At 33.6% G+C, this 25564-nt stretch overlaps 1 protein-coding gene across 9 annotated transcripts in view; it reads right to left on the bottom strand.

Moving 5' to 3' along the window:
* The window catches only part of LOC122571820, a 158718-nt gene that overhangs the window by 117203 nt on the left and 15951 nt on the right, over positions 1-25564 (bottom strand). For 2 of the 9 annotated variants that reach the window (XM_043736018.1, XM_043736020.1), the window contains exon 1: positions 17154-17323. The exons of the other annotated variants lie outside the window; for them this stretch is intronic. The gene's annotated coding sequence lies outside the window, so the exon portion shown is untranslated. Of the gene's footprint in view, positions 1-17153; positions 17324-25564 lie in introns of those variants that run through there. 9 annotated transcript variants of the gene reach the window in all.

The raw sequence follows: 25564 nt of genomic DNA, 5'->3' as shown, positions 1-25564 counted from the left end.
TTTAAATTTGTTTTAAGTAAAGTCACAGTCATTTCGATATTTAATTAATGATCAATTTTTTTCTTGAATCTATCCATTCAAAAAAAAAAAAGCAGTCTTGACTTTGTTAAGTTTATAATTAAATTCATAAAATGTAAAATTTGTATACGTTTCATTTTTATTACTTCAATTTTTATTTTCTAAAGGATTCGGTTACAGCTATCTTTGTTATTGGTTAGACTGCGAAGAGAAAATTACATTTTTCCTTCTACAGTTCTTTTTATTAAAACTCAATTTAAATCTCGATTAGATTTCCAAGGTTTCTGATTAAACATCCCTCGAGTCTAGATATCTAGTACGCCAGTCGTTCCCGACTCAACCTGAGAATCAACCAAACCATGGAAATACAGTATTACACAGTCATTTAAAAAAATTTTAGTTTGCAATATTCGCTGAATATAATCAAACAATCAAAGGCAAATTGTTCGGAACCTCAAAAGCAGCGATCTATACGTGTAACAGAATTCTATCTACCGATCGAATACATGCAAATACGATTTCTACCTATATACGTACTTCCAAATTCTAAAAATTGAATATAAACTTTTAATCCTTTCAGTGTTGAAGTCAAAAGGAGATAAGTCCATTAAAATCTCAAAGGATAGCGATAAATATAAATAGAGTTCCACTTATTCGCTGAATACACAACGCAGTTCCATTTATCGACAAACAAACCAATTTCACAGTACTAGCAAATGAAATCTAACTATATCTACATCTTTTATGTATAACATAATACATCGAACTTAAAATTCACGTTATACAAAACTATAATTAAATAAACTAAAAGCTATAATAAACTAAAGTAAACTAAAGAACCAAATAAAATAACTTAGAATGCGATATTATAGTACCTACGAAATATTATTTTATCCCACCGATAATTATTGTTACCTCTGTTTCATTCAACGATAATCATCATCCTTTTTTCGATGATCTTAGTCGATAGCCCTATAATTTCCGGCGTTATCGACGTCCTGTCACGAACAGATATCGAACAACCGATACCTCGTTGGAAACAGGCTTTTGCACAAATAAAAGGTGTACCAAATACACGATGGTAAGTGAAAACGGCGTGGTATTCTTCCAACTTGTTGCTCGATTCTTTCTCTCGTTGATTTAAGCGGTTACTCGAGAACGCAGCCACCGACAAATAGAATGCTTCTCTCCAATAAAATGTCTTTCACAACACGTTTGAAGGATGAAAGGAGAAGTACGATCAGTTGCATTAGTTTGTAGGAAGCTTTAAAGTTCAGAAGGTTTAACCGCGTCAATTAATCCTACGTTGGGTCACGGGAATATTCGTACACTTTCAGTTGTCGTCCTCGAACGACTAATATTTTTTCGCGATACTACTTTCAAAATTCTTACCAACGATCAAGTTTTTTTCCTGTGATTTTCATTTGAAAAATATTGTTGAAGAAAGTTGAAATATATTGAACAGATGAAAAAATATTTGAAGATGCCAGAGCATATTTCTGTTCTCATGAAAAAAACAAAATACGGATAACAGCTTTCTCGTCAAATTCGAAACAGGGATTTTTGTATCTTTAACTTTCACCATGTACAAACGAAGAAATTTTATTTTCGAAAATTGAATCCCACGTTGTGGCAGAAATGATTTTTGGGACCGTGCAATCGAAGGTGTATACTAACGCAAGAACTATAAGATATGCTTCATGAATAACACTATAGAAGTGACTTTGAAAATAAACAACATATGGTCCGTTCATTTTCTTAATTGAACGTTGCTTTGCGCGTTGCATTTTACTTCAAATTACTTCGGCTTTCATGTAACATTTTCTCAATTAATTTGTCTTTGCACCGTGGCGAACGCTTTATTATTACTTTGAAAGTTGATTAATTTGGGAGAACGTTTCATAGCAACATGGAGTTTCCAATTCCATTAAAAAATGTTTCTCTGTCGAAGGTTATATAGCTTCAAAATATCTCTCGCTGTGCTTTATAGAATTTTTAAAAACTCCCACGATTCCAACATATGAAAATAAAATTAATAAATCTTTAAACCAGCAGCATATCAAACTTGAATAACGTAAAAAGTAAACAAATATAGTATACTCTGTAATCTTTTTCGTGCTGTTAATATATAGAACGTACTGTAATCTCTTCATAGAGATATAAAATGTTTCGATAAAAAAGAAGCAACAGGAAAAAGCACCGAAACCATGGAAAATTTTAACGAACAATGTTTTCATCTCATATTTATTCTTCATAATTATAACCCAACAAAATCCACATGGAGCGCTGTGTATCGTGAAAATTATTCAGAAACACAGAACGCAGAATTTCGAATTCAGTCGAGTAAACGCGACATTTTCGACCGATTCTCAAAAACGACAATACATATCGGTTACAGAGACTGGACGTCAAATATTTAATTGCTGCAATGAAAGTTCGTTCGCGTAGAAATTTCCCCGAAACTACCCGAATCGATGTTCGAATTTGTTTCTAATTGAAAGCAAACAATGCGACGCGTTGTGATCTAAAACGATGGAAAAAGCGAAAATAAGCATTTTCACTCGCTTTCTTCTACTATATTCTTTTTCGTAATTTTGAAAGTAAAATTAGTTAAAATCTTCTTTTTAATTCCCTTGGTATAGATTGAAGACTGCAGGAAGAAGATATAGTGAGATCATTTTTGTTGATTTTCTAGCTTCAATTCTATTCAGAGGGTAAAAGAGAACTTTCTACATTCCTAATATTTATAGTTGGGAAGAAGAATTGTTAAACTTTCATGGGCGGCCTTGTACACACCGCGAAATTTCACTCATAAATCTCTGTGAAACGAATTTCTCTCCCAGAAACTTCTTCCAAACCTTTATATAGAAATTTATAATGTATATCATGACATATATTACATATTAATGTATATGGTAAAAGTTTCAAGAAGTATCCTAGAAATTTTTCGCATCTTTTTGCGAATAACAAAAATTGAACATTGATATAAACGAACTGGTTCATCCATGGAACGTATGAGAATATATTTATCCACGGAGGGTCTTTTTGAAGTATTTTAAACCTGAAGATACAAACCTTTCAGACACAGCTCATAAATCTATAAAATACCACGATGTTTTTTGAATGTATTTTGAAATGTTCGAGAAAGTGGCAGAAATACATATGTTAGATAACATTAAAGCCAAATAAAAGGGCAAAAACTAACAATAGAAAATTCCTTGACAATATATTGAATTTTAATACTGTTCCTCTGTAAAACATGAAAAATGAAACCTACCATGTTCTTCCTCCGCGATCTTCCATTGAAAGCAAAAGATTGCGCAATAATATACAGCTTCGTTTTAAACGTTGTCAAATTAACGAATTCCTTTCGAAATCGTTATTCACAAGTTCTTTGAAAATTCTCCGTTTGCATAACTCGCGATACTCCAAAAGAATTTCCTCTTGAAAATGGAAGGGAGAAACCTTCCAAAGGGACACAAAAAGTCCACTCATTTCTGAAAGTATTTGCCCTGAAGAAAGAAACAGCAGTTTCCAATATGTTAAAAACAACTCGTTTCTATTTTTCTCTCTTGCTTTCGCTTCTTTTTCCCCTTTTTTTAATAAAAAAAGGGAAATGTAGGATACGCCTAAGAGACACGGAAACCTTGGAGTGCCCATCAGGGAAATTTTTAAAAACTGGAGAAGAGTAGTTACGTCATTTGGCAGGGCAATTCCTTGTAACGAAAAGGGGAAGCTTCGAAAATCTTAAAGGAACTTCCCTGCGGGGAGGAGAAAACTGAAATTTTTCAAGGGTAGCTACTTCTGTCTCCGTGAAATTATGTAAATTACAAAGTCTTAAGTTAAGAAGGATACGTGTAACACAATTGTTAATTTAAAATTTCTAGTCTTAAATTTTTGTATCTTCGCATATATTATTTACATTATAAACGTGTTACAAGATGCAGTAGAAAAATATATTTACGCAAGAATTTTATTACGAGTATTCGAATACCTTTGTCTGTCACTATAGATATACAGGTATTATAAATATCGAATTTCTGTATCGTATTACAAAAGAAATATCAGGGCGAAGCTTTTATATTTAGAATGCATTATTGAAAGGTATCAAAGAAAAGAAACATTACGATTATGCAAAGAAACCGGGTCAAAATTTAAAAGTAAAATATCTCCGAACTCAAATGTATAATAATGAAATATTAAACATTTTCCTGCTGAAATCTACAATTTAAATTATCTGAAAGCCTAGTCAATTTTCTGATGAGCTTGTCGCCTCCACAATGTTTACCCATTACTCGTTCGATCTGCAGTATACGATATTCTGTCACAAAAGTATTATGTACTACCTGAAGGACATTTAAATTTAATACTTTTCTCTATGTTCCTTTAATATACAAATAAAGAATAGGTAATCAAATAATATTCAATATTTAACGATAATAATATTCACTAATGGTATTAATGATAATTAGACCGTGGATTTTCATGCATTTATGAAAAATTTTAATTCGCAAATATATACAAAATACGTGTAATATACAAAAGCATAAAGAGTATTCAAAGTGAAGTATTTGTTACAATATTTGATGGATAAGATAGATCCTTATGTAGGTTACATTTCCTTAGTTACGTTGATAAGAATACGAAATTCCATAAAAATCTGCAGTCTAATGGTAATATTGCAAGCGTTTTTCCTGATCGATATTAAGTTACTATCAATTTATCTACTGTTGGAAATCAACTATTCCCGAGTTTCAAACAAACCTTTTAAACGATCCAATAATATTTAATACTCCTTCAATCCTCAAATAAACAATATCATGTGTAATACTATCCAACAAATTTATCAGCCACAAGTTCCATAATGTTCCTAAATAAATAAATAAATTCACGCTCACACAACAATTCGCTTGTGTATTTTGCATCGAGCATAACAGGTGTATCAAAAACTATGCAAACTAATGTCAGTACTTCCCTGGTGAGACTGCATGGCTCTCGTTTCTCATCTTATCGTCTCCAAAGTGGAAAAAAACTATACGTGCATGAACACCAACACTCGTAATAATATAATCTTTGATATGATAATTTACCGAGCGGATTTCCATGTTCTATGTTCGTTCTATCTCGATTAAGTTACACTCGATGAGAGAGACATACGCGAACCATTCGAACGTCTTCTAAGGATCTGTCCGCGTGGATGAATCGTCCTATTTTTTATGTAGATTAAATGTTGAAATCCCTGCAAGCACGTACACGCTGGAATATCACAATGGAATCGTATGCCTGACGCTTTACAAGGCTCTTTATAAAAAAACCAAGCTCCGTGAGATTTTGCTGAACAGAATATCCAACGTTGGCATTTTGTAGAATATGTATAATACGTATGATGTATGATAGAACTTTTTCTAAGCGAGTAAAAACGATTAAATATTGGAAAAGGAAGATTAATTTGAAAACTAGATGTAAAAGGTAATTGTTTTAAAGAATAAAATGTATTTTGGTTAAGGGACGAAACAGAAAGAGAGAGAAGAAAAGAATGTAGGATCAAAGGTTATTAGCGAACTTGTAACTGACATTACCTATTAGATGCATATTTTATACGTCAGCATAGTAACGTTGGAAGAATACTTTTTCGATGCAAAATGTAAAATGGAGATACAAAGTGTAACAAAATAAAATAACAAACATAATAGAAAAATAAAAGGGTCTAAATTATGCTGTCCTCAAACGAAACTTCAACCGACTGATTGTAACACTAACAACTAGAACGCGGATTTTTATGCAAATTCGTACTTTTATAAATATAATGTAAAAGCTTTGTTCTACCTATTAAATACTTAAAACAAATTCTTAATATTCTAAGAATTATTAATTGATTTAAACCTTCCATAAGCTTCTCATAAATCCATCGAAAAGCGCAATCTACTAATAGCTATATCTCTAAAAGTAATTAAGATATCAATAACCAATTAATTATTATAAAATGCAAATACCATATTCCTCTATCGATCGATTCTTGTGTTACAAACAATTTACCAGGGTACGAACAGGCCAATTAAAAATATCTTGGCAAGCTGCCGAAGGAATTTGAGGAAAGGAAACTCTTTCAAGCGGTGGTTTTCCTTTGAACATGAAGAAACCACCACGATCTTTCTCTCGTCTTCTATCCTTCTCTCGTCAAACGTTCGTTTTCCTCCTTTCGACAGACCTCATTACGCAGAGGTTGAAACGTTCCGGTTTTTAAAAAAAGGGATTAAAAAGCTCAATCTGAAAGAAAGGAAAACGCGTAGCCGCTGGTCTACCAGTTGGAAAACAGTTTCTGAGTATGCCACTAAAACTAAGTGTTTCCTGCGCAAACGAATCGTTGAATAATTAAGCGAAGAACGCTTTGTTGTGGATCGCTAGGATCAGACTTGGAAAGCACTTTCAGCGGCCGTGTTTCTGTCTCGCACTGAATAATAACGATGAGTAGAGTGCGTATATTTATGCAAATTTATATTTCTATGAATATCATTAAATTAAGAAGATGGAACTAGATTGACAACTGTTTCATTTATTGACTATTATAACGAGTATTATATCTTTGATATATTTATATATTTCTTCTTATTATGCGCATTCTGTGTGTTTTTGTGCCTTTCCCTTAAATGCATAAAAATCCGCAGTCCAGTGATAATATTACAAACTAATATTTCTGCCAATCCGTAAATTATTATATATTACAAAGTACCCGAATAAAAACGAAAACAGAGAATAGTAAAATGAAAAGTGAGAAAAACCTTTGGAAAAATTGTCGATAATGCTGGAGAGAAACGAAAACACTTGGCAATAGAAGATGAAAATAATTGGCTGGCGATGCAATAACGCGATGAAAATCGAAAAAAAGAAACTGGCTAAACGAGTGGAATGAAAGCGCTGTGAACGCTTGCTCCTTCACGGAGAAATAGTTCTCCTGTAAACTGAAATTATTGAATACGCGTCTGCTCGTTTCGCGGCGTAAATAAATACGAGAAGTTCGAAAAAGGAATATTCCATTCTAAACCGATACAACCAGTTTCTCAAACGTCCTACGTGCAAACAGACCCGATAGTAAGTATTACGCAAAAGAAAATAAACCTCTCCTGTCTCTTTTCATTCTATTCTTGATTTCTCTCTACTTTTTGCCTTGTTTGAGAGTAGGTAAATATCAAGATGAGAAATACCAGAGGACCTAATAGACCATTTCATGCAGGTTTTAACGGAACGGAACAAAAAGGATGCTTGAAGGCTCGTTAGAATATTGTATGTCGTCGTGCGTAAAAAGTCTCTTAAATTTCTCCCATCTTCCACGTGTCTCGTATGCTAATCCTTTTTCCAGCGAGAGATGAAAGTAGAGGTAAAGGTTGAAATAAAAGAATCGCAATAAAAGGCAAAGGATATTCTCTTTACTCATGACAGTGCTTTTTTTCAGAGACCTTATGTATTCCATTTTTTCCAGATCTTACTCGTTTATGTAAAGCAACATTAAATAATGTCTTTCAATAGAATTGAGTCTCGTCAGGAGTTAAAGGGGATACTCAGGAAATCAAATGTAGCAGGATAATTTAAATTTACCCCCCAAAAAAAAGATTGTAGTCGAGAGTATAATCCAAACACGTAGGAAAATAACTTAAACTTTATTGAAAAAAGATTACTATAGATTTCGGAAAATTAAACATTTTTGTATTATTTATAATGTAACAGAATTTACCACTTTTATTAAAATTATGATTATTAAATTATATCGTATAAAAATGACTGATGTCGGATTTTTCTTTTGTACAATCACAAAATATTGTACGTCTAACATACTTTTAATAAAATGAACGTTAATTGTTACTCGAATTATATCTTTCATGTTAATAATAGTAAAATCTACATCTTCTTTTTGCGCGCAAGCAATCTCAATTTAGAAAGCTGAATCAGAAACGCCGGAACTCTTCAACTACGAATTCTTAATCGTTATAAACGTACAAACTCTTAGCTGCTTCTATTGTCAGTACCCAACTCAAGAAACACGGATCAAACACGATTGGTCAGCACAAAAGAAAAGTCACCAAACGAAGAAGAAATCGTGTCACCAAGTCCATCCAAGTGCTATTACAAACGCAGCCGAAAGCTCTTATTGTGCTATCACAAAGCAAAAGCAAGTTGGATAATCATCAATGTGGCTAATCGGCAAAGAAAACTCATTCGTTACAAAAGGATTGTTTTTTTCACGCAATTCAATGATTACATTGTTTCAAAAGTTTCGACACTGACCAATAAAATTCTTGGCCAGTCACCGAACGAAGCAAAGCTACCGATGAATGAAACAACTTTCGCCGCGTCTATAGAGTCGCGAAATGAACAAACATTTCGCTTCTCGACGACAAAATGTGAAAAGCCAGTGGCCAGGGAAACAAAGTTCAATAAAGGGTACAAAATGGAAGCGCTGGAGGAACGAGAGAGGTTGAAAAAGTACGGTGCAGAGGAACAATGGCATTGAGGAACAATTCATCCGTCAAATGAAACGGCGAGGGTGCCAAGGAGAATTTAATCAAGTGAATTTTGTTTAAGATTCCTCGAAACGTGACGTTTGTGCTTGTAACAGCTAAAGGGAGACGTTTATAGAAATTCATCATGATGGAGTTTATTAATCTTTTGCATCCCTCATGTTCTTTTTTTTTTCTTTTTTATTAAAGGAATGTTTATCTAAAACACACGTATACTACGCTTGATATTGGGGCGTTAGTGAAGAAAATCGATGTAGAATTAACACGTGAGTTCAAAGGATTAAGTGTCAATATAGTGTCATATAACACGATTACATTAAACTAATTGTTACATAATTAATCAATAATCGATGTTACTTGTTTCTGACATTAATCCGTAACTCAGAAGCTGTAATTAATTTTCCTCTAAAGGGCAGTACATTTTTATCAAACGGGTGTCACATCTAACTACATACGTTCTCATACCACTTATAACTACTCGTTCAATATTTCTTCGTCAGATCACGAATGGTTTCTAATGGCTTTTTGCCATCCGTCGAACGTCAAGTGGACGAAAACTAAAGACTACAGTGCCTTTTATTACACTTTTAAAAATATTTTTCCCGGAAATGAAGTTAAAAGTTAAAATACACGAGACCTATTTATACGTGTTTGGTATAGTATCGGCATATTACTTTCTCGTGTAATAGAAATTAAAATAACGAAGAGATAAATTGAAATATAAACATTCAGAAGTTTATGAAGTGACATTCAAGTAATAAAACTTTTTGAAAAGATTGAAATGTTTGTGGTAGTGTGGTGAATTTTTCTTCTTGAATCATGGAATTTTCTTTATGTCTCTGATTTTTCTTTATCGAGCTTGCGTAAGAACTATTTTATATATTCTGATGCATTATCTGTACATTGATAAAACAACATCTAAAATATTTTATTTACATTTCTCGGTAATACTCTATATTCTATATTCTGTGTATATTATACAATTTTTCATGTACGTTTTGTTTTTAATGGGTCAATAAAATGGATGAAAGGCAAAGTATGGGAAGAAAGAAAGAAAGTAAAATAAAGTGCGGTAAGGTAGCGAGTAAAGTAGGATATCGGGAGTTGATATTAATTAGTCTTACTAGTGAAAGTTTAATATTTTGAGTCTTTCTCTGCGTTGAAGAAGCGATGTAAATTTCGCATGAAATCCACGGAAGTTCGGCACCGGAGACAGAGTTTAATATTCATGAACACGGCGTATGCAAAAGTTTTAATTCGACAGTTAACTTCTCAGTAAATCCTTCCTCGACTTTTTGAGAGACGTATTGTCTTTGCCGACTTATATTTAAAGCAGTAGAAAAGTGCAGATTGTTAAAAAGTTTTGCAACGTTCTTCGTTTTAATGTGTCACACGTTGATGTACTGCTTCAAGTTTTAATTCTTATCGAAGTAACTTCGAGTCGTGTACAAATGTTTAATATTTAATGGCAAGACGTTTACAGAATTGAAACCACTTTCTCATATTTTGATATTTTATTCAATAGTTACAAAATATATACAATATAAAATTTATAAAATATACACGAAGTTTCGTTACTCGCTGTATATTTAGAAACTAGAACTACTAACGATATTGTAAAAGTTTTAGAAACTTCGTATAATTGAGAATGTTCTACAAAATTTCATAACGCACGCACAGTTCAAGATACACGAGAAATGGCTCGATCTTTCGTTTATGTACCATTATCTGACAGCGAATTAGGTCCTGAGCTTTACAGATAATGCTTTGCCACGTTATCGTGTCGTAAACAGTTTTAGAGAGAAAACTTTGACAAGGTCATTGGGCTAATCCTCAACCACAGTAGCTACCATAAGAAAGAACTCCCCTCAATCTGCACGAACAGTTCTCTGTTTCGTTAACTTGCGTGTTCACGCGTTACTCGCATTGATCTAACACCGCAATTTTCCACGTCCTTTCATCAAACCGGGGAAACAATAGTAACCGTGATGAATCGGACGACATATCTTGACGTCCGTGTGATTAATTTCGGAGAACGAAAATGTTGAAGAAAACCAGAGATTTTATACCGAACTTCGAGTATTTAGGTCGAGATTATTTTCATCTTTTTTTTTTTATTTAACTATGCTTAGATTAATTTGCGCAATTTTAAATAAGTAAATAATTTTCTTCAGACCTTAATTTTTAATCGAAACAAATATCTTTTTATAGTTGGTAGAAACATTTTATTTACTCGATGCACATACTTTTCTAAATAACGAACAGTAAGCTGAATGAGCCATTGGTTTTCAGGATACTCACATAACGTCTAACCTTACTGTCTGGATAATAATGCAAGTCCCTATACATGTAATTTAGCAGAAATTCGTTTATCGCTCGAGATAAAATGTATCCATGATCGACGAACCATCGATACTCCACAATATGACATGAAATATCACGTCGACAACCATAGCGGTAGCACGACAACGACTCAGCGATTCCCATTACGAGCCGGTTAAAGCCATTACTGGGTCGAGGTTCCGGAAGGAAAACACGCACCGAGTAAAAATAGAGTAAACGATGGGTAGCGAGGTAAAGGCGGATGGAAAATGAAGGAAGGGATGAAAGAAGGAAACGGGAAGAAACTGGAGTCGATATTCGTTAGGGTGACCTGCAATGAAGCAGCAGCGGAAGAGTCGCTGGTTTTGCTCGCGAACGATGCGTCAACCAGTTGAAGAACGACCGAGAGAAATCCATGGAAAAAGATGTGGAAAAAATGAGGGGAAGACACGACTCAGTTGCAACGATACGTAAAAGAGAAAAGAAAAAGGAAAGGATACTCGGAAAAAATCTGATAACAGATCTTTTAGAATGAAAAAAAGTGAGGAATTTTAACATTTATGCAGTGTCGAATTTAAAATATGAACTTAAATGTATATACTTGTTAAAATACACGAATTAATGGTAAATTGGTGATAACTAGTACAGAATATTATAACAAGATTAAATTGATTTTTTGAAAGTCAATATGCATTAACAGATCTGTATGAAAGACAAGAAGAGAAATAAAACAATAGATTTATGCGTTCTTTGTCTTTCATACATTAAATTTTGCAAAATTATGAATCATATAATTTCATTTATAAAACTAAAAGAGGACTTTAAATCCATAAAACCTCTCCAGTACAAACGTATGTATCACGTAACCATACAACTCCATCTCATTTTGTCTAATGAAATTTCTTCCTGGCTTTTATTCTTAGATTATGGTTTAGCCTAGTTGCCTCTGCGTATATAAATATAATTTTTCTTCTAGACATGAAATGGCTGTTAGCAGTTTTCAGCTACAATTACAGCTACAGCTAGTTGCAGCTAAGTTATCATATTTTCAGAATGAAAAGCTTTTAGGAACACAATGCGTACACATTTGTAAAATACAATATTATTAATCTCTTGCAAGAAAAATTTCATACAGTTTAATTTAATGGTATATAACAGTAAATTTATGCTCAATGTGTAATTTCATTTAAAATAAAGTACAATCACAGGTTGACCAGAGACATTGACAATCGCTGTATAAATGAAATCTAAAAAAACTCTTGTTTCCAACGATCAAATCAAATCCATTAATCCACCACAGATAATTGTCGGAACAACATTTATTTAATTACCATTCCATCATCCCATAACACTACAACCATTTAACCGATCACATAGAATTTCAATTCGAATCGAAACTACTTTTATCTCGAACACTGCATCTCTCTACGATCGATAACCGATATCCTATAAATTTTATGAAAAGATACAAATATCCCTAAAGCAGCCACTAAATAAACCATCAACTGAACGAAAATGAAACGAAGAACAAAAGAACACTGACAAACGTCCAAAAAGAAGAAGAAAAGAGAAATCTGCGCTTTCAAATTTTCTATAAATGCATAAAAGTTCGCAATCTATATTAAATAAATATCATAATATTTAATACACGAAACAAATCCCATTTTTTCGATCCCATTTTTCAGTTATATTCATGGAAATATGAAACTGCATAAAAATCCGCAATTTATTTATCGTTACCATTGTACAGGGTTCTATCAGAAATATCCAACCGCCATTTCACTACCTCGCCATATTTTCAACAGGTACCAAAGAAAAATCGTTCGAACTAGAAGAAAAAACAAAGAGAGAAAGCATATATATCTCTCGCAGAGAGACACGAACGAGAAAACCACGGAGAAGAGTAGCATAGAGAGGGTGGAAAGTGGATGGGAGCCGCGTCTGTCCAGGGATGATCCCGGCTGTGTCTATTTATACGGGCCAGGGGACCAGCGCAGCTACCTGTTGGCTGGCTGTGCATAGTGGGTAACAGGGCGCGTTTCACTTCTCTGTATTGTACGATGCTATACAGTATACTACGGACGATAGGCAGGCTAGCTGGGCGCAACAGGGAATGCCTGTATAGCTACGCGCGTATACAGTATACACATATACAGTATATACACGTAGCAGGCGAAAGCGGATCGACGACGGGTAAAGCTAAAACTGGGTCAGCGGCTGGAGGAAAGTAGGTCGACTCAGACCTACCAGAGCCATGATAAAGCTTCGTCGCCGGTAGACGCGCGGTGTTCTCTTATGGGGGTGCGTCTCACTCACTGAAAATCCGTTGCACTTGCGCACACGTCGATCTCGGTTGATCGACGGCTTATTTTATGTTGAAAAGAGTATTATGAGAAGCTTCGGTGAAATGATGGAATGAAATTTTAAATAAATTATCGGTTATTCGAAACACATTGGAAAATGAATTAGTAGTGTGTACTTAGAATTAATGGAGTGCCCGAAATGACAAATCTGTAATTTTCTATAAAAAGACTTTATGCTAGATATGAATTACTATTAATTTAGATAGTTATATAATACAGTCTGAATTATTATTTATTTCAAAAGGTTATATATAGTTTAGTCATTTAACATGTTACAGCTTCGTTTTTTCTTTTCTTTTTTCTTTTCTTTTCTTTTTTTTTTTTTTTGACAAGTTAAGTGTGACATATTAAATCAAAAAGATACATCATTTTGCAGTTAGAATCTCTACACGCAATTATCCCGAAACTGCATTCTCAGAAACGACGATAATTGTTTAAAATTGTAGTTACTAATTAATGAATAACGCGAAACAATGAAATGTAATCATTTACATTTACAGTTAATCCAAGTCAAAGTGAATTTTCCAGTTAATTAAGACTAAAAGCAATCAAGCTCCCAGTTGGTTAAAATTAGAAACAATTTAGATTTCAATTAATCGAAGTCCAGTTTACCAACTTGTACTCAACTTTCCTTAGTAAATCTTCGCGTAACTACCACAGTATCGTACAAAATAATATTCTCTAACTATCCTAACCACTAGTTATTGCTTTTCTAATGATCAAAATGTTCTAAAGCGACCGGAATCGTTTACTTAAAGTTGATTTTCCCACAGACAAATCTTTCCACGGAACACAATTCGCAGACTTTTTACCAACTGATTTCTGCCCTGGGGTGACATTTTCCTGTATGAGGTTCCATTCTCCGTTACTAAACAAGATCCTTTGGCATGAAACATCACAGGAAACAGTTACAGTTTAATATGCTTGTCGTGATTTATTAGTCAAACACTGATCATACGTTTAAAAGTTATACTAAGCTTTAACTACGAGGGCTTTGATCGGTTAAAAGACGTTAAAGCACAGTCTTTATGAAATATAAATTATATTTTTAAATGTGTTTGAAGTACAAATGAGAAGTTCCACATATTCTAACCTAATTATGCAATTCATGAATTTAACAATTCATTTCAATAATTTGCGGGTCAAAGATTCAGTTCAAAGGAACCTATTAACCCATTTGCTTAAAATCTGGATAAAGGAATTAACTTAAATTGTGAAATCAATTTACAATATACCTAATTTACAACTACCTAATTTACTTGTTTCATTTTATTACAGAGCGTAGCACAATTCCCTCGTTTCTTCCCCTACGTTCATCCCTGCCGTACCGATAATCGTTTAAAAATCACCCTATATAATCGTGCATATTTAATCAACCGACCAGAGGCTGGTCGATGTTGCAGCACGACGCCTATTTTAAGATTAATTCTCCGCCGATGAAAATACGCGTGAAGGACGCGTCACGGCCTTCCATCGTTCTAATAAAACGCGACCGGTTCGTTTTTGCCTCGAACGGCTCCTGCATGGATCACCGATGTTTTCTCAACTTCCATCCGCTGTTATGTGAACAGCCGTGAATAATCATCGAAACAATGCACCCTCTCGAGCGAATGACATCCAGGAAAGAGAAAGAAAGAAAGGATAAAAAATGAGGAGAAAAGTTACGATTCTATGGTACATAACGGGTGGAGAAATCGAATTATTAATTAATTATCGAATTATGGATTTCTGCAAATTGAAATTTATCGTTCGTGCAGAATTTATAAGATGATTAGTAGTTCGCGGATATTAATGAAACTTATATTTTTATGAACAAACTTAAACGAATCGAACCTAACAAAGATTTGTTTCACCTTCTACGTGCTACAACGATTACTTTGCTTTAGACATCGTGTATATATATTTCTGCGTATTATGTGCGATAACGATAGCCATATTATCAAGTAATACGCTTCTTGATACGATCCAGATGGAAAATTAAGCGAATATTTTAATGTCACAGTTTAATGCATTTAAAGTTAATATAATAATGCTGATACTAACTACGCAACTATATCGATATTAACCTGATGACGCTCGTACGCTATTAGATTGGTGTCAACCTTAAAATTCATCGAGAATGGGCCGAGTAGCTTGGAAGGCGCGTTAGTTGCAAAATCGATACGCATTCACCGGCTGTGTTTCGCTGCGAGTGGGTTTTATGTCTACATACACCCTAACTTTGCGACATTGAATGTAAAAATAGATGTGGGGCATATATGCAAAATTCTGGCGTGAATATCGTTAGGAGGGAAAAAATCTGAAGATGGATTATTTGGGGGCTGGGAGGTGGAAAAGTTACGTTGCGGAATAAAGGTCATAGGAATGAGAAAATACTAGGGTGTCCTTTCGATCTTCAGGGAATAAGTTTATAATACAACGTGTATAAAGTGTCGGGTATTATTTGAATAAATTCTTTTTTGCATTAAAAATAACAAATCAAAGTTTGTTCTGCTAATAGCGATAATAATTTTATAATACCAATTAAAATGTTCATATTTGTAATTTTAATTCCTTATTCATTTATTCGTCGTCTGTTTTACAATTTTATTTATTCTTCTTTTCGAAGCTCGACCCGTTGGGAAAGACCAAGTGGGTGTTAGAAATTAATCAAAGTGTTTAACGCAGGATAATTTGGAAAGTGCACATCGAAATGCTCTTTATGGAACTTTCGAATCGCAAAACGAATAATTGAAATTTCTCCGTAAATACGCTTGCACAGAAGTGCAGAATCTTAAATAATTTGATAGGTAAAGTTTTCCGTTCGACGGTGAGGAATTTATTAAGACCGTAAAATGCTTGATGAAAGGGAACTAAGGCGAACAACGAAGCATGGAACTTCAAATTGCGATTTATTATTTATCGTGAAAAGCTTTCGATTTACGATACGATTTCGTATCTTCAATTTATGTGCATCATGATTTCTGCATTTATGGTAAAATAATTCTCTAAGAAGTTGCTGAAGAAAAGGCTCTGATAGAATAAAGCACAGTGATGGACAAAACAAAGTTTCGAATGATACCAGCTTTGTATAGTATTGATATAATATCAGTATTATATATGAATATCAGTAATCTTTACATATTTTTGTATCATGTTAATAATAGTCATCTATCTTTGAATATATTATCAGTCATAAGTATTGCGATACATACATATTCGTTACCTTTATTGGGAAACTATATCAAATTTTATTTTACAAACAAAATAGTAAATTTATAATAAAATAAATAGAAAATAAACATAATGGAAGACATTAAAATTTTTCTATCAGCAAATATCCTAATATAATAAGAAAAAGAAAAGACATACATATATGTTATATTTGCTAATAGAAAAATTATGCATATATATATGACTGGTAGTACACACTGATAGTGTACATTAACTTCAGAAAGTTTAGAGCATTTTTTATAACTGTTATGTCCTGTATTAGATCTTGCTAAATTTGAACCAATTTTGTTATTATGTAAATGATAAAGACAACTAAAAAAGGGGAAGTATTTAAGAATTGGTTAGAAACTTATAATAGGGGCATCAATGAAAATTCTATTTTATTCACTGAATGCAGTATAATCGTACTATATTTATTCTGATCTTCACAAATCTTATTCAATTGCAAAATATTGTATATTTTAGAGATTCATGAAAGCTACTCGAAATATAATTCGTTACCAAAAGGACGAAAACTTTTCAAAGGTGGTTATATTATAGTCATTCAAAAATACGTACGTGTAAATTATTCATAAACTGTGAATTCTATGAGAAGACATTATTTGGAAATCTTTCACAGATATCGCTATGAACTTTCTGAACAGTGTAATATTACATCTAATTAACTTTGTCAAACAAATCTCTGGTTCGTGAAAGTAGAATAATGTTATTTCGCATGACTTACTTTTAGAAGACGAGATGGAACAGGAAAGAAATTTCACTCAGATAGTTGCTGCACTGTAATGTGTACTCCACTCATTATTTGCACTGCAAATATACTGAGAAGAAAAGAATATTGCACAAAAGCTTGCTTGGAACGAAGTTCGAATTCAGCCTCGGACGCGTTACTGCGCAGCGCAGTTTCTGGCGTCTCAGTGGTGCCAACCTAAAATCGATGGACGAACAGCGCTAAGGGCGCGCGATTCGAACGTATTAATGTACAAGCTTACCGAAGTATTCAATTGCTTGCAGACACTTTTTGCGAACGTATTATTTGTATTATACAAAACGTCTTGAAATTTTATTAGCAGTCGGCTATTATGATTACAACAATAAACAATATATGTAGAAATTACAAAATATTTAATACAAGTATACAATAGTAATTATACTTAATATATTAAAATATACATAGTAATGTCGCAGAGATTACAAAAGTATACAAAAATATAAAAGTATAACATCATTTTATCTATTATTTATCCATTATATCATCCACTGCATTTGCAAAAAGTATCTTGTAACTTTTACATATATTTTAAGACTTGTTTCAAATTTTTTAAATTTGACAGGTTTGGTTCCAGCTAGTTTCAAGTTCTAAGCTCATATTTCTCTAAATCCTTATATTCTATATCCACGTAGTAATCTCAATAGCAATTTCATCCATTTTGATAGGTTTTCAACCAAAATATTCTAAGCTGACATCTATATAAATTTTAACTCGCATAATTCTTTCCAGTAGTGTATATCTTTATTCAGATATATGTATACCAATTGTATAACAAAAGATCAACGTTACGAGACCCTCTATCCAACTGAAACAGGCGAAAATCTGCGGTTTAACGAACTTTCGACTCCACGCATCATATAGACATGGTACATTCACGATTCAGCGACTGTCGATTCGCTGAAGTCGTTCGATATTGTATTTAGCCGAGACAACGGACTAGTCTCCAAGTGTTCGAACACGGGGATGAGAGACCGGAAGTAGCGAAGGAGTGGAAGACTCGACAGGTTGGAGAGTTGGCAGAGCCTACACAATGCGACTATTGTACGAGCAACTCCATTACAGCAAACGTTCTCCTTCGTTGTTACATGGAAACAGAAAATGGAGGCAAGAAGGGAATGAAAAATTCAGGAAAGACTATAAGCGTTACTATCATGCGAAGAAATTCGCTATAACCCTTGGATGACGCTTAGATACGTGTCGATCTACACGAACTGTTAGATTGTACTATAAGTAAATATTGTATTTCCACACTAACTTTAATTATCGTTTAAAAGTATTACAAAATAATTTTATCTGAAATGTATCCTTTTTCCTATTAAATATAACTTCCCCCATTTATTTGGCAACATATCAATTCTTAATACAAAATAATTAGATATCTTATTTTGGTAAAAGGGCCTTGTTGTAAGGATTTAATTAAATAATAAACTCTAAAAAATTAGCCAAAATCCGAATCTTTTATACTCTAATGTTGCAAATGAGATTATAATGCTTAAACGTTTTGATAATTTCCTAATGATTCCTCAAGTTTGCATAAATTCTGAGATGCGTGTAGAAACGACAATTTTATAGAAATGAGGAACATGTTCCTCACAAGTAGAAATTATGAAATAGTGAGTGGATCAGGTTTCGATTTGTGCAAATCGAATCTATTCGACAACATTTTTCAACTAACGTATGACGCAAACGATGCCCTCGATACTAAAAGTCGTGCGACATACGCATTTCACGAAGCTTGCAAAGTAATCCGATCGTATGGACATCGATGTGAAACGTTGCCGTGGCGTTTCGACGATTACATTCTACGTAGTGGTACTTGACCCTATTGAGAATACTGGAAATTCGGGAATCCTCCCTCGAGATGACTGAAGAACTCCCAAATGAAACTTCTTTTCAATGGTAACGTAGAAATTGTACATCACAGTGTCCAATATCGTTAAAATAAACTTGAAGCTTTGAAATTAAAAGCTGTTAATAAATAATTCAAGTAATAATTTTTAAATATTTTTTGATCATATAAATAATACAATATTATCGAAATGACAAATAATAAATGCTAAATTATAAACTATTGTTGTACGAAAGCGACTTCTCTATAATATCACAATTTTAAGTTAAACAGAACAACAAACTTGTAAATCCACTTACAGAACTGCTCTTATTTTATTATCAAACTTGTTCCTGTTATACGCTTAGAACTTTGTTGATAATATTAGTTCAATTGTCCGAAAGCCGAAAGTTGAGTTAGGAAATTAACCAAGAGTCAGGATTAAAGCTGAGACTCAAAAATTAGCAATAACAACATTGAATAGAAGTACAATAGTTGTATCATTATTCTTCGATACAGTTTCATTATTTCATTTAACATTTCGTGAAACAAAACTCTTTGCAACCCAAGATTTACATATTGTACATTACCTGTAAATATTAAAAGCGAAGTTCAGCATGAAATTTCATTTGAGTTTTCAAATCCAATACACGAAATATTCAACACGACTTTTTTGAAAATAACAAACACAAGTTCAAACAAAAAAGAAACCCTTTAAAGAAGCAAATAAGGGTACAAATGTAGGAGATTATTGATGTAAACATTTTATATTTAGTTATACATCAGTCGTATCAAACTCCTTAAAGCCTCTGTTTTCGTGATAGCTGCTCAAGCAATGACCTCCCTTTCTTCGAGTTCCTGTAATATACGTATCAAAAAGTCGACGTTTCGTCCTCACTTATGTTCGTTGGAGGATTTTGAAAAATAAATAGAAGGTATCGTAGCATCGTATGATCGATCGTCACCAAGATCTCACGGGGATAGTATTCCCGTAAGTAAGTTCAATTTTTCCAGGCTTATAATAGCCGGCATCGGTCACAATTTACAAGAATGCCATTGCGAAGGAAAAGAATCTCTCTATATGCGATCTACGCTGCGATCGATTTTGGAAACAGAAGAATTCTGTGAAATATTTTGTGGAAATTTCGACAAAAGGCTTGTGGATGAAGAAAGAAGAAATGTTAATGTCTTACTTATGACAGAAATCGTATTCATTGCACCTTGTGTAAAATACACACGCTTATCAGAAAGAATTCGAAACAAGAACTTTTCGATTAAATTTGATAGAATCGAAACTGTGCTAAATTTTTTAATTAATATTTTAGATATAAACGAACAGTGGAACATTGCTAATGGCTGTCGATGTTGAAGCAACGTTGAAACCAACTTAAAAAAAAAACAGGAGAAAAAGGAAATAGATCCTAACCAATTGTTTTATTTTACATTTTACAAATCAAACTCTACCTGGCCCAGGCTATCTAAGTATATATTCAAAAATTTAAAAACGTGTATATATAAAACGAGTTCTGTATTTCACGATCTGTGTCACAAAATTTCCAATTATAAATTATGGTCTATCAAGCAAATATAGAACGTAACAAATTTCCAAGTAAAGTCCAACCGGTTAATTAGCTCCCACGCGGTCACCATTCGCTCCGCTCTATAACAAACTCGATTGAATCGAATGTGGCTGGCCCCGTGACAAACTGTTTCGCGGCCAGCCACGGAGTCATGCGGAAAATTTTCGCGAGGAAGCCGTCAAAGCGTCCCAGCCAATTCGATACACCGATTAGAACGCAAATTCATTTCCGTGGCGCGTTATCGAAAACCGATATTTCCTTCTCTTTATGCGGCGACGCTGTGGATTCTTTGCCGATGCGATCTACTCTAAGCCAACGACGTCTCTCCACTACGTTACCTGAAATTTATAGACAACATCCATTTCCATGGAATTTCTTCGTTCCATTTTCGTACAGAGAAGAGCAATTATTTGTAGAACGACGTTGTTCCAATTTTAATCAAGTTTCAGTACGGAAGTGCGAGGAAGACTTTAACACATGTGATGCTACTAAAGTAGGGGTAACTGATACAGAAACTGCACAGTGGAATAAAATTATGTACATTACGCTTATCTCCAACCAATTAAAGAATATCGATCATCATTTGGCAATCACTTCAGAAGAATGTTATAAAACGTGTACATTACAATGAATTATTATGTTCGGCGGTTTTCAAAATTATAGTGTATTATGTCTTGGTGATCAGTAGATAAATTACCGTATTAATACTGTTATGAAAAATATAAAGAAATTATTTACAAGATGCTTTGTTTTTTCGACCAATCGCGGGGAGACGCGTTCGCGAGATATCACGTCAACGGGAGTCGTAAATTCCCGCTACGATTATAGTAATCGACACCACGATTTGATCGATCCCCTGATTTCAGTTAAGATAATAGAGGTGATTGGTTTGATACAACACCGCGGTAACAGAATCTAAAATATGTATATTTCTAACAATTTACTATACAATATGGACACAGAGAATTCAATGGTTACAGAACGTGAGCCAGAAGATCAACAACTGTCTGTCTGCTCTCATGTAATCACGGAGGAAAGTTCGATTGTATTGTTTTGTAATAAAAGAGAGAGGGTAACTATCCCCGCTGCTTGTGCGTGACGTAGTTTCTGGAAGAACCCAGCTTTTCCGTTACGCAAATACTCGATTTCTCAGTGATTCTTGAGAGCGTATAATAAGCCTAAGGACTATTTTAAGAACCAGCTATAAACCGAAACCTTAGCAGGATTAAACATAATGTTAAAGGCTAAACTAGAAGCGTAGGTTTATGGTGGGTCCTTAGGTCTATTGAAGTCAGAATTACGGTATCGGGCCTTGGCAAACCTTGCTATGCGAAGGTTCTAATATCTTTAGTAAACTCGTAACTTATCAAAAATCTGAAATATCTCACGAAATATTGATCCTTTCAATAATGTAATCAACGTACAAAAGATATGCAATTTCGCGTTTAAGAGAAGAGGTATTTTTAATTTGCAGATACACATCGTTGTAATTATGAAGTTAGCGGTGAGATCATTCAATTTTTTTCAATTCGATTTTTAATCAAACTCAATTGCAAATTATATTTATTAATTTATACTTAGTTGATATTTATTCTTCAAAACTTGTTGAGAAATAATGCAAAATAATAATAGAAAGTGTTGCGAGTGTGAAGTAATTATATAGGAAGCATTCGCGCTACAGGCTATTAATCCTAATTTTCAGAAGACATTAATCGTAAATAAAGGCGAACACCCTTTTCTCGCGTGCACCACTTCATTGCAGATCGAAACAATTCCCTTGTTAACCTGTATCTGATTTGCGTACATTTCCATATAAGTGTATAGTTTTGTTTCGTTGAATTGGAATCAGTTGGAGAAGAATAATGGCGTGGATATGCATTACTTCTAATAACATAAATTTATAGAAAGTCCTGTTACCAAATTTTACTCGTGTATTTATAATTTTATTTAGAGGTTTCTATAAATCACAGATAATTAAAATGTAGGATAAATGAAGAATTGTAGATAGATGATCATAAATAACGATGTATACTGCATCGAAGACTAATTAATAGAAATTTATATTAAATCGATTTGATTTTTTTTCTTTCAAAAAAAAAAAAAAAACAACGCTCGACGGAGATTTTCGGGCAACCTGATACGTTAATATCCGATCCAACGCATTTAATATGAAAGTTTCGATAAAACTCTGAAATCGAAGCTCAGAAGTTAATTAGAAAAGTAGTCTACCCTGTTTCAATAATTATTCAGCGAAAGTTTTATCAGTAATAATGCAATATATAATACATGTAACTCGCAGCGTGTTACACGAAAGTATATTCAAAAATACATTCTGAGCAGCCAAGCTGCAAATATGGGACATCTATCAGATTACATCCTTTAATTTCCTGTCGTGTACATTGTGTTTCGCTCAGTTAGGCATTAACTTGACGCGCAAACATTTGTATTACAAATTTAAATAGTAATTAATCGGAGTGGTTTTTATTTGAAGAAAAATAAAACTGGCTGAAATTTATTCAAAATATGAATTTAAACGTACAGATAAAATCGATTCAGTGACTTGATTTCAAATAAACTTCATATAAAAATTCTTAGATTTCGTCATAAAAAAAATGTCAAAAAATGCCTAAAATGATACCAAATCGCTTACTCGTTTAATTCCGTTTATTACTTATGCGTAGCTCATTTGTTTCGTAATTTAACTTCATTGATGAAAACCAGTATCAAACAAGAGAACGCACTCTTTCCCACTAAAAAATTAAAGATAAATTAAATAAACGCTCAAAGAAACAAATATCAAACAGTTCACAGTTGCTGTCCTGTGTAAAATTAATTTCAAAAGGTCATAACCATAAAGAACATAGACACAAAAGCACACAAAGTGGACAATTACATTGGGGAAATTTGCAACAACGCGTATATCTTTCGTTATCTCTTCGAAATAGATCGTTACAAAAATAATTTCGCAGAAATCAGACTCGTTATATCAACTTCACAGAGGAAACATTTCTCGTTAACTTCTTTGGTATCATAAAATCCGGAGAAATGGCAATGTCATGAAATTTCATCGTAAATATCAAAGGACCGGAGTGAAAAAGCTACAAAGAACGGACGAATTCAGCGAAAATTCATTACTCGGGGCCATAATCTTGTACAGAAGCGTAAGTCTTCCGATATCGGAGCAAAAGTTCCAGTGAATCCTGGTCTTTGTCGAGAAAGAGTGCTCTCGCGTGTTCGTTGATTGGCGTATCGGTAAAAAATCGGTTCCAATCGCCTTTTTCCGTTTCATCGATGAGATTTCCTCTTTCACAGGAAGCTCGTGCACGATCGAACAACGTCCGCGATCTCGATGGTCCTCGGGGATATTATTAGCAGATTTTATTAGCCACCGATGGCAACAAACTGCTGATTGCCTTTACTGACGACGATCCATTGACGTACAAGGCGGTTTTGGTTCTGATAATTTAACAAAGAAATTTTTCCAACAAAAGCTCATTGGTATCAAACGAAGAATTTACCGATATAAAAGAGAATTGATATTAAAAATTTGTATTATCTTCTCGTAGAAGGTAAATATTATTTTGTATCTTTTAAATAGCACGTTATATTTTTCTTGTCATATTCTGAATAGATGCGCTATTTAAAAAACATACAGAGAACGACTCTTGTTTCTTATGAAAAAATAATACTTCGCAAAATTAATTCGTTTTTACGTCGGCAAATTTTTCATTTGACAGGATATTTTCAATGGGCTCGTTGGGAAAATCTTTTATTCAAACCGCCTCGTATAATATTGTGCTCCACGATAAATTTCCAGGACGAAATTAATATCGCAATCGTGGAATCGTAAAATTGACGAATTTAATTATTTGTAGCAATTATTTGCAGAAATGAACATTTTTATTCGTAGAATTATTTGGAAAGCTAATTATTAAAAATGCAGATTATACGGAGAACGGAGATTTTAGAGACGAATAATTTTTACAAGTCGAAAGTCATCTGGATGAATAAATTACGTGCCGAGTTGGTAATTCGAATTTTATTCATGAAAAAATTGTGCTACGATGCGCAGATCTGAATTCGTTATAGCAACGTGTAACGTTTGGATGATTCTAATCTAAAAGTAATCTTTAATCATACGCCGTATGAATTTAAGTAATTAAGTTCTACTTCAAATAATTACAAATATAATATTCCTTCCAATGTTATAATAAATGTAAATCGCGTGTCCAATTACAATGCAATTTATCCCGTACCTTTAATCAACGTCACAGATAATCTTATAAGAGATATGTCTTATTCCATCCTTCTGACAAATCAGTAAAAATACTCGTTTCTTCGGTAGATCATTTTACCATCACGTCCATAACCTTACGTACCGAGTGCTCGAGCAAAGAACCCCGTGGATATGTTTTCTCTCTCTCAACAGGTGGTAGTCGATTGGAAAGAAACAGAAACAACGTCAGGATTCCCCGGAGATTGAGACAGTAACTATAGCGCGATATCGATAGCGCGACGGTATACCAACCGATAATAACTTTGATCACGATGGACGAATCAGATATAGGAATTATAGACTTTTAACGCTCGCGAAACTTTATCTTCATTAATGGAAAAGAAAAGAGAGGACAATTAGGAAAAAAACTTCGTTTTGACGAAGAAAGGGAAAAACAGTGAAATTCTTTCTGATGTCAAATTTCTCAAATTGTTAAGGCGTTGCCAAGCGTTAATTTTAAACCGGCTTCGTCACGCGGACGCGATTTCTCTATTTTTGAGTTTTAGATTTTTATACGCATTTTTAATATATTTCGTTTTAGATTTATTCATAGGCAGAAGAACTGATTTTCTAAGATTAACAAGGAATCCGTAGCTTCTCCTGCACCTGAAAAGCAACTGACGCATTATGAACCCGTGAAGACTCGGGCTTTAGCTGATGCGAGAAAGCAATGGGTATTGTT

Source organism: Bombus pyrosoma, linkage group LG10, assembly GCF_014825855.1.
Source record: "Bombus pyrosoma isolate SC7728 linkage group LG10, ASM1482585v1, whole genome shotgun sequence".
NCBI classification, from domain to species: domain Eukaryota; kingdom Metazoa; phylum Arthropoda; class Insecta; order Hymenoptera; family Apidae; genus Bombus; species Bombus pyrosoma.
The sequence above is the reverse complement of the archived record's forward strand: the minus strand, read 5'-3'. Positions and strand labels throughout refer to the sequence as shown.